Genomic DNA, 18,053 nt, shown 5'->3' with positions numbered 1-18,053 from the left:
GCAGTGGGCAACTAAGCTTTGGGAAGCCACACCTCACCAACTGTACCCTCTTCACAGCACTATTGGGAAACTCGTATCCTTACACCTTGTGGTCACTCAGTGGGCTGTGAGAGAGCTGCCCAGACCCTAGTTCAATCTGCTCCTCTCCAAACCCAAAGTCCAGCTCAGGTCAAGGGACCAAGCAAGACCCAGGGCCCAGGACAAGCAATGGATGGATGTCATGAAGGCCCAGATCAAAGTGTCTTTGTTACAGCTGGAGCAATAAACTCTCAACTCAGGCTGAACATTGTAAACTTTATTTATTTATTTTATGTGCTCACCTGAGGATATGCTTAGAGATATGGAGGGATGGAAGGAGTGAGAGAAACATTTATATAAGAGAGAGATACAGTTGCCTTATGTACTCGCCCTGACCAGGGCTTGAACTGTCAACCTTATGGTGCACAGGACAACACTTGACCCAACTGAGCCACTCCAGTCATACTAATCTGGTGAGATTTTTAAATGCCAGTTGCCTGAGCACCAGTTATGGCCAAATAAATTAGGATCTCTGGGAACAGGTTTTGTTTATTTTTTGAGAGCTCTGCAGGTGATTCTAAAGTGCAACCAAGATAGAGAACTACTACCCTAAACAGATGTGACCAGCTAAAAAGCTATAGAATAGGTCTCTGGAAAGATTCTAGTCAGAGGCCATGCTCAGGCAATTCTAATTACTGGCCCTTATTCTCTCTAGGGCTGAGTATAGGAACAGGAGAGAGCAATAAGCAGTAATGTGAAGGCATATGGTAGAACAGGAGCTGGTAGGTCTGTGGGTGTTTGTGAAGGTAATCTATTCAAATAGCTGACCTGCTCCATAAGGCATCTTCCAACCAATGTGTTGGTTTCCTTTACAGTACTTAGCTTCTTATCAGGAAAGGTAACTCCTCCATAGCCCATATGGCAGGATGACTATCTCCAAAACAAAATCTGTTATCAGCATGGCCTCTCCCACCTTCAGTGAGTGCAGGAGGAAAGCCAGTATTCTAAAGGGCTGAAGAAAAGCCAGTATTGCCAACATCTATGTGAAAACCCAAGTTCTCAAGGTGGGCTCTGTGAGGCCAAGCTGGTACCCAAGATAGGCAGAGGGGTTGCCTACCACTCCAGGCCCTGATGTTGCACCTGGCAATTGCTAGGTCCTGAAAAGTAGCTTTTCATATCATTTCTATTGGTTGATACAAGGTCTGTTTCCTTTGCCCAACCCAACTCCTAGAGAGGGACCTACTTAAGGAGATGCTGGATTTTTGGCTGAGGGCTTCCACTCACTTGTCCCCAAGTGTGTGTGACTAGCCCCTTTCACCCTCCCATAAGGATACATTAGGAGACGTAGGCCACAAGCAGCATGCCCACTCATCCTCAAGCCTTGGATGGTGCTTCATTTGAATTTGCACAAGGGGCCCTCTAGGATGGCAGTGACCCTAGAAGAGATACTGCAACTTGGCTATGCCACTTCTCTCTTTAGGGGACCAAAGGAAAGCATCCTTCAAAAGGGCCTATGCTAAAAACTGTCATGGATTCCAAGACTGCCAAGACTTTCCCTTTAAATCCTGGAAAACACATTCAGAGTGATCTGCAATACCCTGTCCATGGAAGATTGGGTACATTCTTGTCTCTCTCTGCTTCTACTGCTCTTAAGTAGAATCACAACTCTAATAGATTCTTACAAGGGAGGGAAACAGAGGGAGAAAGGGAGACAAGACCAGAATAGATCTCATCCCATATTTCAAACCTCACAGGAGGAGCACCACATCAAGGGCTGCTGTATTTCAAGGGGCCTAGCTTGGTAGTGCTAGACAATGCCTGGCCTCCAGCTTGTTGGGTTGATGGGCAGAACTTGGGGGTCCTACTACACCTGTTCCGATGCCGACCCCATCTCAGATGGAGCTACAGCTAGATGCCAGCTCCTGGGGCCTCAAAAACAACCCTTCAGAGTATCCCTGTCACAACTGAGGCACCAATGTGTCAAAAGGCTCAAAAGGGTACAGTTCTGTGGGACTGGATAGCAAGTAAAGGAAGCCACTGAATCTTCTTGCCAGCCAGCGGCAGGTTCACATGTGTGCCTCTCCATTCTAACATCCCTCTATTCTCAACATTTCATGCCCAAGGCTACAAGGCCACAGAGATTCTCCAAATAGGGACAATTACCCCCAGGAACCTTTGGCAACATCTGGAGACATTTTTTATCATCACAACTGGGGAGGGATGCAACTAGCATCTAGTGAGTAGAGGACATGGTTGTTACTAAAATTCTACAATGCACAAGACATACTTGCAATCAAAAAATGTTTATTTCCAAACCTGAAGTATGAGACCTTACCTGGGGGCCTAAGCACCTCCAGGGAGCTCAACCCCACCTTGGGAATGGCCTGTGAGGTGAGGCAAAGAATGGGCTCAATATTCATTGGAGATCCCCTGTCTTTGGACACTATGGGCACCTTGCAGGGTTAGCAAGGGAGAGGTAGCAGTTCTAGTTTGAAGTTTTTATAATTATGGAAGTTACATAAGGAACCATCAATTGTGCCCCCCATGAAGCTGTGGCCTGAGCTCTATGTGCACCTGTAGAGAGGGTCATAAGGGAGGGTAACAAGAGCCCTGTAGCTAAAACAGACCTCTGGCTTGCTGGAGCTGCTTGAAAATCTGGGTCTAGAGTCAGCCAGGCCTGTGGTCACCTAGGCTAGCACTAGATACAGCAGGGCCAAAGCAGACAGCTGAAATTCCTGCCTGACCCAGGGCTTTCCTGTGACAGTGAAGGTCAAAACTGCCACCTGTCCTGCAGCAGTCTCTCCATTACCTTTCTTGCCCCCAGGGGATCCTTCTCCAACACAGTCCCAGGTGTTCTGACAAGGTCATGGTGACAAGAAAAAACAGGTTTTTTAATAAGCCATGCACTATTCTATCACTTTCAGTCCCCAACCTGGAGACAAGAGATGTCAACCTAACCAGTCTGGGGCAGATATTAGACCAATGGTAACTGTTCTCCACTGTGGTATGGAAGACTATTGGATTGAAGGTCAGGAGAACTACATTCTGGTTTTAGTTCCACTAAGAACTTCTTGGGTAACCTTGGGAAAACTACTATCTTTTGTCTAAGCCTCAGTTTCCCCATCTAAAAATGACCATTCACCAAAATCTAGACCTGGAGCAGAGGTAGATATGATTGGTAGTGGCTGGCTCAGTGTGCAGAGATGTCCTCCCCCTGCACATTCTCTTTTGGGAGAATCAAGTGAGAGTCCTTGTTGGGGACCAAGACTAAATTTGTCTTTCCCTCCTAAGCCAGCTCTTCTGATTTCTTGCTTCCAAAGGCACCAAACATCTAAGCTTAAATGTCCAGTCATACTGATCTGTTCTCTTTCTGCTCATGTATTTTGTCACCAAGTTCTGTCAACTTTTCCATCAAATGGTCAGTTTTTCACGTCCAAGGGTGCTCTAGGTTCTCATGCCTGGATTATATCAGTCCTCCAAGTTCCTAGGCTCCAACTTCTCCTTTCAACAGATCATCCTGCCATCTTTTTCTTCCAAGAGTCCATTTCTGACCTGGCCACTCTTCTATTCTGCAACCTAACAGGTTCCCCACAGTCCACAGCCCAGGATGGATATATCAGACTGCTTTCTACCTAGCACTTGAAGTTCTCCACACTATGAACCCATCCTGGCTTGAATATGGAAACTCCTATTATTCATCAAGATGGAGGCAAAACATCCCTTCACATGACGGCTTCAATTAAATTAAGTGGCCCCCAACACATTTACATTATCTTCTCAAAAGCACAAGAGTCAGCCAAAACCAGTTTGGCTCAGTAGATAGAGCGTTGGTCTGTGGACTGAAAGGCCTCAGGTTCAATTCCGGTCAAGGACATGTACATTGGTTGCGGGCACATCCCCGGTAAGGGGTGTGCAGGAGACAGCTGGTTGATGTTTCTCTCCCATCGATATTTCTAGCTCTCTATCCCTCTTTTTTCCTCTCTGTAAAAAATCAATAAAATATATTTAAAAAAAAAAAAAAAAAAAAAAAAGCACAAGAGTCTGTCTCTCTGACTCAACCAAAGCTCAATTCCACTGGGTTCTATTGGTCTCAGAATGCCGACTGCAGTGTGGTAAGGGCTACTGAATGTTCTGGCAACATCTAGACAGGAAATTCTGCTTCCCAACTAAACAGGGTGTGTGGGCCTCTGACTCCACCCTCTTCTCTGGTATCCACACAGCAAGAACACAGAACTAAGCACACATCTGCAACTCGGCTCACTGGGTGACTGACAGAACCTTGCCCCACGGCAGTAACCACAGGGCCAGGAACCAAGGCCCCAAAACTGTTCCTGAGGGTGGGGACATTCTGGCCTCAAAGAGGACTGAGCTTTCCCATCCCAAGCTTCGGTAGGACATTTAAGCTCACTTGAGAGAAGGCACATGTACCACCTCCTGCTTCCCTCTCTTGGCCTGCAGTCTTGTTGCGCACCCGTTTTGACCCTGTGCCACCACTTCTCCATCCCACTGCCTTGCCTACTTCCCTTTCCTTTTTCTGAAACCAAATATAAACTCCCGGACAGGAAATGCCTTGAAGGAGCCTGTCCCCACCCTGAGATCCAAAGAAAACTGTTTCTGACACAAAGGAAATGGGCTTAGCCTCCTCATCCCAGGCCTATTCTCCCTCTGAAAGCAATGGACACAACCCTTCCCCTGAACCCTGTGGTGGTCAAATAAAAGGAGTGCTATGATGCTGAACACAAGGAGAGGGCAAGGGCCTAGGGCCTTGGGGGCAGGGGTGACAACATTCAAGCTCAGACCATAGTGGGGTGAAGGGAAACAGAACTCCAAGTGGTGGCCAAAAGGCTACCTAAGAGCCCTAGCCAGTTTGGCTTGGTGGATGGAGCTTCAGTCTGCAGACTAAAGGTCCCAAGTTCAATCCCCATCAAGAGTACATGCCCAGGTTGTCGGCTCGGTTCCCAGTATGCGGTGTGCGGGAGGCAGCCGATCAATGATTCTCTCTCATTGTTGATGTTTCTATCTCTCTCTCCATCTCCCTTTCTCTCTGAAATCAATTATATATATATATATATATATATATTTTTTTTTTTTTAAATTAATTTATTTTTTAAGGCTACCTAAGACCTAAGAATATAGAGGTTTTGGGGTATAGTGGGAAGAATAATAGGCTAGCAATCTGAAGATATGACTTTTTGTCCTGCCTTTGCTACTTCTTAGCTATACCTGCACTTATTATTGATAACAATATTTATGACACTGAATGTAATTATATATAATTAATAATAGACACTAATATTAATTGAATGCTTATTATATGCCAAATTGTATTGGGCAAGACTTAACTTCTCATGCCTCAGTGTCCTCATCTGTAAAATTGTGACATCATCATAGTACCAACAACACGAGTTTTTTGCAAGTATAAAATGAGAGAATAATAACAGCATTATCTCCAAGGCATTTCTTTAGCTACTTTTTATATGGTTTATATAATTGAATCTTCATGACCACCCTGTGAGATAAGCGCTCTGATAATCTATTTGACAGATGAGAAAACTGAGGTCCAAAGATAACAATTACTTGTCCAAGATCGGCAGCTAAGAAGTGGTGAAGCAAGATGCAAATATAGGCAGTCTGGCTCCAGAGTCAGAGCCACCAAGTTAGAATCCTCATTAAACAGGAAAAATGGCCTAAGCCATAGACACAAAAAATATGTACCAGGATTTTTACAGTATGACTCCTTAGCCTGAAATAAATTCCCATCAGAGGAGAAAGCAGTTGATCATCCCACAACTTATTTGGTCCCTACAACAGCCCTGTCCAAAGCAGGCCTACTGCACAAGTGGGGAAATTGAAACTATGAAAGGCTTTTATTGGACTACAGATGGGTCCAGGAACCCACCTGAATGCTCAGTGCCCTTCTTTTAATCTGTTATCATGTCAGCTTCCCTAGGATCTCCCCTCAAATCTATTCCCCTTTGGCTGTGCATTTACTCAATTAATATTACCTGAGCACCTACTTGTTTCCAGGCCCTATGTTGGCACCAAGATCTGGAACCTGGGGTGGAAAAAAGCCAAACTCTCCTGGAGTACTTGGCCAGAGCTGCTATCAGGCCCATCCTTCTCAGGGAGCCAGAGGTTAAGATGGGATGTCCTTTCCAGCTGAAACTTATTTGGATATAAGATAACAAAGAATGAGCACAAAAGCAATGGAGCTGGCAAGTGGTACAGCCTGAAGCATACAGCACCCAAGGGCCCTGAGGTGGAAACATTGTGGGGAGGGCTGCAGATTTTGCACAAAAGCCATCCCCAACCCACAAAGCCAATTCTAGCATGGGCCATACTAGATGATGGTATTAAAAAATAATCCAGCTAAACTCTTGCTTATCTCTTACCACCACCCATACCTTCTAAATAATTCAACCTGGTTATCAAGGAAGCTAATTAAAATGCCTCTTCTTCCCTGGTGCCACCCAGCACCATGCTCTCTACCCTCCAGTGCTGGAGGGTACTAATCTAGTGACCCTGTTACTGCTGTCAGAACCATCCCCCATCTCCCTCCTGCACACCCTCTCTCACCTTAATATAGTTCTGCATCAAATGCAGCCCTTCGAGTTTTCTTTCTTGTCCTTCCATCCACCTGGGGAGAGTGGCAGGCAAAGATCTGGGGTCTGTCTGCCTAGGAGTGACTGATCGCTGGTGGGTAGGAGTGAGTGATCGCTGGTTAAGTAGTCAGGGGCAGAAGAGAGACTCCATCTCGGCTCTTGCCTCCTGGCCAGGCATTTGGGAAAAGGAGAAAAGAGGTATGGCATAGTCGCTAGGGTGTGGGTAGTGGGGTCAGTCTGCCTGGGTCCTGATCCCAGCTCCATCACTCCCTACTTGTGTAACCTTGGACAAGTTCTTCATTTCATTTCTCTTTGTCTCAGTTTCCTCATGTGTAAAATGGGGATGATAAGAGCAGCATCTACCTTATAGATTTGTCATGGGAGCTAAGTAACTTCCAATGTGTCAAGAATCTAGAAGAGTTCACTATTGTTATTGGTGTTCTTATTGGGACTACAGCCTGATACAGTGTCACAATGCCAGTGAAAGAGACAAGAGGAAGGGAGCCCTTTAGGTGAACATGACCAGGGAGAGCTTTTCTAGGTGGAATCTGAAGTGACAGAAAAGTTAAGAGCCAATGCCCAGGAGGTGGCAGGTTTGAGCACTGGAAATCCCAATTTAAGAGAAACACAGCAAACTGATGTGGCAGAAAGTAGTACTAAACAACAATAATAATTCTGTTTATACTATTGGCTTTGATACTGAACAACTCCATGAGGTAGGTACATATCCCCATGTTATAGCTCACAAAATGGAAGCTCACAAGCATTAAGTAATTTGCCCAATGTCACACAGTGTTGCATATACCGTTGTACCCACTCTTTACCACAACACTCTCGTGACCCAGAGGTCATGTGTACAACTCAATGTATTTGCTTTGGCTCCACTCTGAATCCTTTCCCACATGCTCCTCTTTGTTTTTCCCATTTATAAGGTCCTACTCAGGTGGGGGCCACTCAAGCCAGATGTCTGGGACAAGGGCTTTCCAAGCTTCCTATTCCTTCCCCAGCCTTGATCAAAAAGAAAAAACTGGCTGCGAGTGCCTATATCACACTTCACACCACGCAGCCCAGATAAAGAACAGGAAATCCTCAGCGACCTCCCCTGGAGGTGGCTCTCTCAACCATGGTAACAGAGTTGCAGCCTGGACAGAGGTTCCGCTGTGGTGGGGAAGCTGCAGAGTCAGCCCCAGCTGCCTTTGCTGTGGGTTGTGGTTTGAGAAAACAGGGAAGACTAAGTGTCAAGAGACCTGGGTTCCAAGTCCTCCCTTCCTGAAGACTATGCCCTTCCCCCTTCCTGGATTTCAGGTAGAGATCATCCAGGGTCACCCTAGGGAGATCACACTGTCTATCTTACTGGGCTTCTCTGAGAATAGAATAGGATCATGTAAGTGAAAGTGCCTTGGAAACATTAAAGACATGGGAGAATCCATCATTGTCATTTATGCTATCTGCTAGAAGAGAAATAGCTGAGTTGGTGTTTCTACCTGCCTGATTCACCCTTTTAGGTTCCCCTGTGGGCATGGCTCATACTCATTTCTGTCTTCAGTGCTCCTTAAAATATCTCTTTTTCCCACCCCCACCAGCTCAAGAGACGAAAGCAAGTGGCAGGAAAGCAGTATACACTGACAGCCCTCACATAATAAGTACACTGCAGTCAACTCATCAAGGTGGGCACCTCTTCACACCAGGACTTCCCTCTGCTATGGGGGCATGAGAAGGTGACTGTCCCCTTGAAGGGATTCCCAGTCATTGGAATTGGCTGGACCTGAATGATGAACAAATCAGAGAGAGCTGTAGGAGATGCCTAGACCCAAGATTCTATAGTTCAGGAAAAGATCATACAGAACTCTTCTGGGAAAATGCAGGCTAGAAATAAAGAGGAGAGTGAGGCACTTCTAAGGCCCCATTTCCCACCCCAAGGTCCACAAACAGTAGCATGTGCAGAGGACAGTAATGAGGCTGGGAGGGGGACTGGTCCCAGGTCCCTGGAGGAGCACGTGTAAGAGCTGAGGGTGTTTGGCCTGGAGAAGACACAGGTTGACTAGGATTCTTTCCTCGGAACTCTGAAAGTCAAAGAGAGCAGACAGGGTCTAGGTGGACTCAGAGAGCAGAGCCAGGGCCCAGGGGTAGAAGTCACAGGAAGACAGAGTTCAGTTCAGCATAAAAGAAATCTTTTGGACATTCCATGGATGAAAGCAACTGCCTTGAAACATTTCATTACTAGGTACTGAAGACCTAGTTCCTAGGTGAACAGGAACTGCACAAGTACTTGGTAGGGAGACCCCAGCTTCAGGAGAGTGCCCTCTAAAGGCGCTCTAAAGGAACTTCTGTGTCTTACCTCTGGAGCACCATAGAAGAAAGCGTAAAGGTGACTGGAGCTCACTAACCCCTCAGCCGGTTCCCACAAAATCCTGGGATCCCAGCAGCACCTTGGGCTGGTACTACCCAGAGCAAGCAGGTCACTCATTAACTTATAACTGAATGGGTCAGAGGGTGGCCAGCTGGGACAGACACAAACATGGGGAGGGGCTAGAGCTCAAACTGCAAGAAAGTCCATGCTCAAGGAAAACTCAAGCTGTGGCAGCATGAGACTCAGCAAGCCCAAACTAGCAACCAGATGAGGATATTTAGTGGCTATACCTGGCAGAATTTGAAACCAACTCACCTTTGCCTGTGGATAAGAAAAGGGTATTGACCAGAAACACATGCTTTTATAGCTGAAAGGGAGCCTGAGAGACCACTAAGTCTATGCCACCTGTCCTTCCCATTTTAAAGATGTACTAGTAGACACTAAGGCCCAGGGAAAGCAAAAGTCTTCTCTAAAGTCAATGATGGAGAGGTAGCTATGGAGATGCACACCTAGAAGCCAGGTTTCCTGACTCTATGGTGAGGCCTGCAGGGTTCACAAAACGTTGATTCCTTTTCTCACTGAAACTGCAGTAAATGGCTTGTAGTCTAGAGCAGGGATAGGGAATGTCCTGCTCATGGGCCAGCCCACGAAATCATTTGGTCTGGCCCAGCCAAGGCATTAGGGGTAAGTTAATTAAATATTTGACCAAATATAGGTAGCAGGCTAATTTTTAAGTTGATAATTTTGTATGACCCTCAAATGATGTTATAAATATCAAAATGGCCCTTGGCAGAAAAATGGTTCCCTACCCCTGGTCTAGAGCTTTCTAAAATGAACCTGGGACATAGCTTGATCCTTCCCAACTCCTGCTGCTTGTCAAGATACAGGCTCTCTGAGGAAGACCTCCTGTTCTAGCCTGACCACAGCAGTGTGGCTGGCAGCATTACTTCCAGCCTGGTGTGTAAGGACCCACAGCTGTGATGAAAACAGACACACATATGGCCCCACCTCACCCCAAGTAAGGTAGATCCTTCTTGCCTTTTAGACTTTTAAACTGAGATCAGGGTGTCAACTGCTCCTAGAAACACCTGGTTGTGTTTCTAATAACTCTGATGCCCAACCCCCCCCCCAAAAAAAAAAAACCTTACCCCACCACCCATCTGAATCCCTATCAACTCAATTCCCTTATCACCTAAGCTGAATGTGTGTCCTTGATGCAATGTGAATTACTACTTCTGTTTGCCCAAGTGTAGACAGTGGGGCAGAAGTTTAATTAGCCCCAGAAGTTCCCACTGGCTGAATGTTTGTTGTTAAAGATCCCTTGGGGGAAAGTGAGGGTTCAGGATAGTGTCCCTTTAAGGCGAAGGGTGGACAAGGAATTGGTTAATGGCCATCCCCAAGAGGTGATTTTCCAAGGTGGTTATTATGTGGCTCAATCATTAACCAAGCTGTGGCAGGACCCCAGGACTGTTGGAAAGGAGCCACTCCTTTCCCAAGGACAGCCCAAGAGCAGGAGGCTGCAAACAAGGAGAGCACTTGTGGGATCTTTCAGTCCCTCTCACAGCATGCTCTGGGGCAGTGGAAAGAGAGGCCTGGATGAGAGGCCCCATATGAGGGTGGAGGAGGGCTGGCCCGGATATGGAGGAAGTCAGCACACCCTTGCTGGGTGGGAGGGAAAAATGAGACAGTGAGGGGTTTTATCATGAATGAGAGAGGAAGCTCCAAGCTGGGCCATGGTGATTAGATGACAAGTTGGGAAAGGCGCTCATCCTGAATGCATCCTGTTTTGCTCCAAACTGGCCTCATGGGCCATGCACAGGGGAGGTGCTGGGAGGAGAGCAGTTTCCCAGGAATTCTCCCAGGCCTGCTGACCTTGAGCTTCTTGATGGCCTGGAACTGGGAAGGCAAGGGAGAGAGTGAAAACTCTCATTTGCCAATAGAGAACCAGGTACAGAGGTTCCACAAAAAGCCTCCACAAGCCTCGGAGCTAGAGCCGCAGAGACAGGAAGGATACACTGTAAAATGAGGACTAGCATTCCATAATCCCTCCAGCTCGATCTTTTCCTGAGCCTCTCTTCCAAGGTTCAGCTCAAATATCACTGCCTCTGTCAGACACCTTTCCCTTAATCAAATGCACTCGCTCCCTGGTCAGGCCTCCCAGGGCAAAATGTCTTCCTAAACAACTGGAAATATGAAAACTGCCAGGATACATGGTGGATTAAGAGACTTTTTGTTGTGATAGCGGTACCATAACTGTATTTTCTGAGTCCTTTTCTTTTAGAGATACATATTGAACTTTTTATGGATAAATTGAGAAGGCGTCCAGGATTCATTTTAAAATAACAAGAAAGATGGAGGTGTAATTAGGGCAGGATTTGCCACAGGCTAATGGCTATTGAAGTTGGGTGATGAGTACATGGGGTCTTAGTACACTAACAACCATCTCTGCTTTTATGTTTGTTTGAAATTTATATATATATATATGGAACCTTCAAGGGGCAGATGCTCCACCAGGAGTTGCCCACAGCCCACCCGCCCCAATTGCTAATGGGGCCTGCCAGCCAACCTCCTGGTACCCCCCTTCCCCAGCTGGCAGGTCCCAATCACCCGATCAGGACTGGGCCCTGGGCTGGGGTGGGGAACTGGGGGTGAGTGGCAGCAGACACAGGAAGTGAAGGAAGGAGGAGGCAGGGAACATGATCAGCCCTAATCGCTGGCCAGGTCTAGGGACCCCACCCATGTATGAATTCCATGCACCAGGACTCTAGTTTATAATAAATTTAAAAATCCCTCTCCAAAGTAAAGACCTGACATATCATGTATTATTTATGCTACTAACTTCCAAACTAGATGGTAAGATTCTCTGAAGGTGGGGTTACATTCTATGTTCTTCAAAAGACTGAGCAATAAGCCTGGACTTAATCATTTGTGCAACACTTGGTAGTTATGGGTAACCTCAGTTAATCTAGTGAAGTGGAAAAAAGTGGAGAGAAAACCAAGACTCTGAGAGGTCAAGCAGAGAGGCAGAGACTGGATCACCTGTTCTTTGCCGCATACCACCTGGACCCTCAAGGAACTTAGCATCCAGTTCTATCATGCCTGTCAGTTGAAGTAATAGGTACAGCAACAGTCAACATGCAAGTTCCCAAGGTGGAGGGCTGGGCAAGAAGATATTCAGAATACAAACATAGCACTTCAGACTATGGCTTCCAACCTACTGACTCAAGTTTACCAGGACCACCCCCACCCATCACACACACACACACACACACACACACACACACCAAGAACCCAAGTCACAGATGAATAGAACCTTCATAAACACTTGACACAACAACTGTGTGCCCAACCCTATGTTCAACTATTCTATTTAAGGTTGCAAGGTGGAGGAGTTTACACTTCCCCTCCTACAACCATTGCATCTCTGAGATTACCAATCTCTATTTTACTTGATAATAGCCTCCCAAAGACTCAGGTTATGACACTCATTCTACCCAAACTGAGAACCCAAGGGAAAAGTTCTCCCTATTCTATTCAAGTCAGAGGCAACTCCTTCTTTTGGCCAGAGACTCCTAATTCCACCTTCCCCCAGAAGGTAGAAGCACAGACCTGCCTTTGTTAAGCTTACCATCATTGAATCTGAATTTATTATGGCTGCAACAGAGAGCTCCAGCAGCTGCAATAGCATCCTGATCAGGGACTCTAACCACTCCTCTCTTGGGACCCTTTTGCTTTCCTGTCACTGCTACTATCCTTATACCTAGGCTCCAGGGGTCATCTGTTTTTCAGTAGCCCTAAGAATTAAATTTTAAAACTTTAGGAAGAAAGAGAGAGGGTAAAAGTTTGGTATCTGTGTGCCACTTTCTTTGCTTCTCTGCTCAAACTCAGAAGGTTTGTGCTTTAACAGGGAAGCCTCATCCTCAACCCGCACACAGGGTACATAACCCCTTTTACATCTTCAGCCCCTCTTCTTGCTCTAAACACCTCCAGATGTCATCTCCCAACAGCCTTTTCTCTATATATTATGGAGGGGAGCCACAGACACACAGAGAGGGTTAGCATAATTATTCAAGAGCCACTTAAGGAGTGGTAAGAAAGAAAGCAAATAGGGGAGACCAAACAAACTCTGTCCACATGGTGATTTCTGACCCTAATTACAGAGGCCCAGGGAGCAAAAATATCAAATCCTAACGCCAGAACACAGTTGAACAAAGGCCAAATCTTCAAAACAAAAACATCTCAAAATGTCCAGCAATATAAAAGACTTACCCTTAAGGTGAAAGAGGACCCTGCTCCCAACATCATCAATCCCAGCCCACCCTTCCCACTTGTTCCATCAGCCACTCAGAAACCACCTGCGGCCACCACCTTCTGTGCCCTTGAGCTGCCTGCCTTTTCAATACCCAGATTAGAATTGTCTTTCTCCATCCCAAGAAGATGAAAGTGAAGGGGAAATTCAGAAAGCAATAAGACAGATAGTGGATGGGGACAGCAACCTCTAGAGTGGGGATGGGAACAGGGCCAACAATAGGAGTCAGGGTTTGAAAATAGCCCTGGGAGTGATTCATCACCCTCTTCTCTGGTCTGAAGACCTGGGTGTTTCTAATGGGAAGGAGACAAACTAGGGCCCTCTAGCCCAACCTCTGGGGCAGGGGTGGGGGTGAGGGTCTGTGTTGGCTCTACCCTTCTTCACCTTCAGTCAGGCTGTTCACTCTCCCCACCACAGCTAACTTTCTAGCTGGCTTAGCTACATAATTACCATAAAGCTTTCCATCTGCATACTCCTCTCACCACAAGCATCTCAGAGACAACTTTTTACCTACCTGTTAGGAGCCTGGACCCGTGCACCAAGTTACAAAATGTCAGGGCAGAAGAGACTGGCCCTTTAGATCCCAAAAATCTAACCAGTGCACCACTTGAATTGCAGTTGAAAACACTGTGGCACATACAAGTTGCATGACTCTCCCAAGGTCACATGAATTAGTGGTTGAACCCCGGTTTTCTGAGTCATAATTCAGTGCTCAACTTTAAAGAGTCTTGAGATGAGAGAAATTAAGAGAACACCAGGCTGTCTAATTTGGAAATCCCCAAAACTTCTACTAAAAGGCTCAGGATTTCTCTAATCCAAAACCACTTTGAACTTCATACGGAAAATGAGCTCTGAAAGATGCAATTTATCCAATGGTTTTCGCTTGATCCCTTCAGCTACCCTAATACCAGGAAAGTCCAGGTCGTTTCTCAGAAGGGAAGGCACGAGCCTAGGGAAAGCTGATATCACCCTACCAAGGGCTTCCTGGAAATGCCCTCAAAAACAGAGGAAAGAGGAGAGGGTAGGAGAGGCAGCATGACCGGGTTCAGAGACAGAATCCCCCCCACCCCACCCCCAACCTCCCAGCTCCAATCACCTCAGAAATCTCAGAGCGATGGCTACAGGCCAGCCCTGGAATAACGGGTGGGCAGCCGTTTTCCACCACCCCACTCGTGGGGATTCCCTGGGAGAAGTGCAGCCAGCAGGCTCAGGAGGTCCCCCCAATTTCAGCGACTCCGAGCCCAAATTTCAGGGGGTGAAAGTGACTTGGCTCACTTCCCCTGCGTGGGTCGCGCGCGCCCCAACTCCTACCAGGAGGCCGCGTCCACCGCCTCAGGTCCGAGACCCAGACACAGTCGCCAGTGCCAGCGAGCAGGAATCCAGCGCAGGCGGGACTGCTCCGTCCTGGGCACGCGCAGAACCTGGGGTCGGGCGTGGGTAAAGGTGCCAGCCAGAGAAGCAGCTGCCTTGGCTGCTTAGCTGTTGTCAACCCGAAGCCACTCTCCTCGCAGGTGGGGAGGGAGCTTGAGCGAGTAAGGCAGTAGGGACGCCCCGCCCAAGTATAGGTCCCTCGACCAATGAGGGTGCAGTCCGGCCTACCAGACTCCTCAGAAAGTCGTACAAATTGTGGTGGGCGGGCTCTGCCTTCCAGTTCCTCCAATCCCCTCACCCCTGCCTCTTCCTCAGGTCACACCAATGGGGGCCCAGCGGCGGGAGGTGGGGGTCAGGGCGCTAGCGGAGAGCCAGGGACTGAAAGTGAAGAAGCAGGAGCCAGTGGGCCATGGACACAGCCTAATATTTATTGAGGTCTGTAAGTGTCTGGTACCTTGTGGTGGATTTAAGTACTTATTCCACGTGCAGGGCAGCAGCTTGCTGAAGATAATTTACCAGTAGTTCAGAAAACACAACTTTCATGAGATATCAGATTAGTAGAGGCAACCAAGAGAAAACTGGGACGTTAGGTGTTTTAGCAGGAAGTTGCCATTCCCTCCTTGCCAGGCTCCAGCATTCTGCAATGTTCCCGATACACCCAGCTCTCTAAGCCAAGTACAAACTGGGGGCATCTGCATTAATCATGGCAGGAGAGGGCTCCCAAGAGTAGTGACAGCAAGTGCCAAGAAAGCCTGTTTAAATTCACTAAGGAACAGTGTTAAGATTTGATTTCTCTCTTACCTTTCCTCACAAGTTCACAACCTTGATTTTATTATTGAATTGGGGACTCCTATTAGCCAGGGAAGGGAGTACCCAAGAGCCTATACATCCAACCACCATCCTCCACATTTATAAGTACAGAAACTGAGAAGAATTGACTCACTCAAGTTTACCCAGTAAATCCATGGCAGGGACAATACCTGCATAGTGGTTATTTTCTCCATATCTAACAGGGGAGAAATGAAACAGAGGCACCAAGAAAGCAGGGGCTGCATTCATGTAATTTGTTTGCTAGAGTACCCAACACAGATGAGAGCAAGAATTAGTGATTGTTAGGACAGCAACTTTCTTAAAGTCACCAGAAGCAATGGCAGAGCCAAACTTGAATTCTCCTACCTTCCTCTCCTGCTAGCCCTAATGAGAATCAGAAGAAAAATGATGAAGCAAGGCTACCTCCAGTGTGTACCCCTCCTTTCCTCTCAATGGCAAGACTGCAAGTGGCACTTTGTTCAAGGTGAGTCACATCCCTGTGGATCTTGTATGTGTATGAGGCCTGTATACCAGAACTCACTCATGGATACAAAATCCTACCCAGAGTCAGGAACCCGTATGATGGGTGAGAAGGGAGCTGACTTCCTTTCTGAGTCCATGCAGTTATATCTGTCAGCATCCCTAAGGCTTTGAGTTGGAGCCTTGCTTCTGGGAAGTGCTAGAAGGATATAAGAGTGTGCATCCTGCAATGATCTTATAGCTTCCCTAAGGGCAGGAAACGATGTCAGAACCAATTTCTTCCACCCCAAGGCACCAAGCACAGTGCGTACAGCAGTTTCTCAGTAATGCTTGCTCATAGGCGAATGAATGCCTAAAGATATGGAAGGGATAACTATGAAGAAATTACAATCATATGAATAATGAGCAAACCAAACTTATCTTTCAGTAGATACATTTGACTAAATCAGATATGACGGGTTCTGAAACACCAGTTCTTTTTTTTTCTTTTCTTTTTTTTTCTTTTTTTAAGGCAATCAAACCAGAAAACTACAGAAGGTACAGAATGTACAAAAAGAGCAATTGCTGTGAATAACTAGAACAAGAGCTTCCCAGTGTCTGGTGTAGAGTAGGTACTTAATAAAAATACCTGTTGAATGACTTGAGTGCACACAATTGTCAGAGAAAGTTACAATCCTAATATTTGTTACACACATTGTGACATTTTGAAGTGTCCCGAGTAAATGACTGGGCTATTTCTTTGGGTCTTATTTGATCTCTTTCCTTTACCCCACAAGCTTCAGAAAGGCACAGTGAATTCAACCCCTTTGGAAAGACAAAGATAGCTCATCTCTTTCAATCCCATCACCATTTCTTGCTCCCCAAGCCACCACCACCTCCCAACCTAAGCCAGAGTCTTGTATATAACACAGGTATTCTGTGACGTGCCTGGAATGTAGGAGAAAATGGTTCCTTTTCACAAGCTTCTTTGCTGACTGCATCTTGAGTGGCTCTGGAGAAAACTGTAGTCTTTAGTTTTTTCCACAAGCTCCAACTCTATTTTTTCTTGCCAGAAGCTCATTTAAAATCAAGACCCTGCTCTTGAGTGTGTGTCCTATAGTTCTGCTGCTGTCTTGGATGCCTGCTCAGCACCAGGCAGGAAAACGTAGAGTGCATGAGGGCTGGCTGAGAGCAGGTGAAAAAACCTTGGGTGTGTGCATGCATGCATGTTTCTCTATGCCCAAGACATGGGGCTTCCCTCATTCTACTACAACCACAGCCCAGCTGTGTCATGCAAAAGGCAGCATAATAGACTCTGAAGCCAGACAAAGCCCAATTCTGCTGCTAACTAGCTGTGTGACCTTGGAAAAATTACTTTCCATCTTCCAGTGTCTCAGTTTCCTCATCCGTAAAGTATGGATAGTAATCACAACCCTGATCTCACACAGCTGTTAAGCAGATTCATGGGGCTAAATCAAACTTCAAATGGTGCCTGGCACATAGAAAATGCTTCTAAATGTTAGACATGGTGACAGCCTTGGATCAGGAAGTAAGAGAGCTGGGTGCTAGTCTCAAATCTACCATTTTCTGGCTGTGTCACCCAAGGCAAGTCATTATATGCTCCTACCATCAATCTCTTCACCTGTTAAATGAGGATAGAGAACAATCCCTAGCAGACAGAGTTGAGACAATTAATATGAGGGTATACTGTAAAGCAACCTATGCATATCAAGAGAAGATTGGATAAAGATATGATACATATATACAATGTAATATTATTGGTGACAGTTGGCAGGATGGCACCAAATGTGTTGCAGAACCAAGCTTTTTCCCGGGCTAATCAGCCCTTTTCTTCTAGGTGGTGGCAGAGAGCAACTCCATATACTATTACTCTGAATCTCACTCCAAGACACCTGGGTCCTAATAAGTGCCTGAGCAATTAGAACAGTCCCTAGACCCCTCACTGCCTAGGAATAGGGGTTCCACATACTGTTGCAGGCAGACTCTTAGCCCACTCTGAAATGGCTGAGGGTAATATGGGAAGGAACCAAACAGACCCTTCCACTACTCTTTTCCATGGAGCTAAAGGAGCAGCAGCAAATAATTCCAGGAAACTCAGCTGGGAAGGAAAAAG

The 18,053-nt window shown here is 46.5% G+C and overlaps 1 protein-coding gene across 6 annotated transcripts in view; it reads right to left on the bottom strand.

Moving 5' to 3' along the window:
• The window catches only part of STARD8 (StAR related lipid transfer domain containing 8), a 34,083-nt gene extending 19,287 nt beyond the window's left edge, over positions 1-14,796 (bottom strand). The window contains exon 1 of one of the 6 annotated variants that reach the window (XM_084869481.1): positions 14,591-14,796. The gene's annotated coding sequence lies outside the window, so the exon portion shown is untranslated. Of the gene's footprint in view, positions 1-6,023; positions 6,157-14,375; positions 14,562-14,590 lie in introns of those variants that run through there. The other 5 variants (XM_084869475.1, XM_084869478.1, XM_084869480.1 and 2 more) reach the window with 5 other exon arrangements.
• Between the last annotated feature and the right edge of the window lie 3,257 nt (positions 14,797-18,053).

The sequence above is a fragment of the Pipistrellus hanaki genome (genome assembly GCF_964339955.1).
Source record: "Pipistrellus hanaki genome assembly, chromosome: X".
NCBI classification, from domain to species: domain Eukaryota; kingdom Metazoa; phylum Chordata; class Mammalia; order Chiroptera; family Vespertilionidae; genus Pipistrellus; species Pipistrellus hanaki.
Note: the sequence above shows the minus strand (reverse complement) of the source record. Positions and strands in the feature narration are given on the sequence as shown.